Source organism: Loxodonta africana, chromosome 7, assembly GCF_030014295.1.
Source record: "Loxodonta africana isolate mLoxAfr1 chromosome 7, mLoxAfr1.hap2, whole genome shotgun sequence".
Lineage (NCBI taxonomy): Eukaryota > Metazoa > Chordata > Mammalia > Proboscidea > Elephantidae > Loxodonta > Loxodonta africana.
Window position 1 is genome coordinate 30,424,238 of NC_087348.1, and position 1,685 is coordinate 30,425,922.

Consider the following 1,685-nt stretch of genomic DNA (forward strand, 5'->3'; position numbering starts at 1 on the left):
TTTGCTACTGAGGGAAGTCGCCCTGTATACAGTAGAATATTTAGCTAAAACCCAGTCCTCCAAAAATTAGATACAAGTAATACCCTTCTTCTAGTTGTGACACCCAAAGAGTCCCAGGCATTGACAAATGTTCTTTAAGGAGCAAATTTTCCCCAACTGATAATCATTTAGCACTCTCTTTCTCTCCCTCTTTGTCTCTCTCCCTTTCCCTCTCCTTCTCTCGCTCTATGTATATATGCTTTATTTGTTGGAGGTGGGTTTACTTTCAAATACATATACTGGAAAGCTTGGATTAATCTTATTCTTTTAGTATATTGACTTTGTATACTAAAAATCTACCAGATGATACTGCATAAAAGTTATTGACAATGCTGATGTCTCTATCCAGAACAGGTTTCCTGATAGACCAAGATGGACAAACACAATCTAACAGTGCTGAATAGATTCATTCTGACGGGGGAATCACAGAACGCCCAGAGCTGCAGGCTCCGTTGTTCTGGCTGCTCCTCATCGTCTACATGATCTCAGTGGTAGGCAACCTGGGCATCATCATCCTCACCAAGATAGATCCCAAGCTACAAACACCTATGTACTTTTTTCTCAGACACCTGGCTATCACTGATCTTGGTTATTCAACAACTGTGGGACCCAAAATGCTAGCCAATTTTGTTGTGGATAAAAATACAATCTCCTATTATTTTTGTGCTATACAGCTATCTTTCTTTCTTGTGTTCATTGTTAGTGAAATTTTCATTCTGTCAGCAATGTCTTATGACCTGACCGCTATGTGGCCATCTGTAACCCTCTTCTCTACACAGTCATCATGTCACAAAGGGTGTGTCAGGTGCTGGTGTCAATCGCCTATCTCTACAGCACTATTGTTTCTCTTCTGGTCACCATAAAAATTTTTAAATTATCCTTCTGTCATGACAATGTCATCAGACATTTCTACTGTGACAGCCTCCCCTTATCTTTACTCTGCTCAAAGACACATGAAATTGAATTGATCATTCTCATCTTACCAGCTTTTGATTTGATTTCATCCCTCCTAATAGTTCTTGTTTCTTACCTACTCATTCTTGTAGCCATTCTCAGGATGAAGTCAACTGAAGGCAGGCACAAGGCCTTCTCCACCTGTGGATCCCAACTGACAGTGGTGGTAGTGTTCTATGGGACTTTAATCTTTATGTACGTGCAGCCCAAGTCCAGTCATTCCTTTGACACTGATAAAGTGGCTTCCATAATTTACACCTTGCTGATCCCCTTATTGAATCCCTTGATCTATAGCTTGAGGAACAAAGTTGTAATAAAAGCCCTATATAGGACATTGAAAAAAATTCGCAATACATTTTCCACAGTTTGATGTACTACATGGCTCCCATAAGTTACACCATGAGCTTTAAACTGCATCTGTGTTCCTCCGTAGGGAATAGCAAGCACAAATATATACATCATATATTTATAAATTGCCTTCAATGTTCTAGTCACTCTTCTAAGTGCTGTAAATTCATTGATGAACAAAGGAGTAAAAACCTTTACCTTCTTTGAAGGGGGGAGATGGATCATGAACATAATAACCCACAGCTATCAAGTTGATTCCAACTCATAGCCACTGCATAGGGTTCCAAGGCTTTAAATATCCACGGAAGATGGCTGCCATATCTTTCTCCCATGGAGCTACTGGT

At 39.9% G+C, this 1,685-nt stretch overlaps 1 pseudogene; it reads left to right on the forward strand.

Annotated features, from left to right (window-relative positions):
• The first annotated feature begins 518 nt into the window (after positions 1–518).
• LOC100665192 (olfactory receptor 8K3-like) lies at positions 519–1,369 on the forward strand (annotated as a pseudogene).
• Positions 1,370–1,685: the final 316 nt, after the last annotated feature.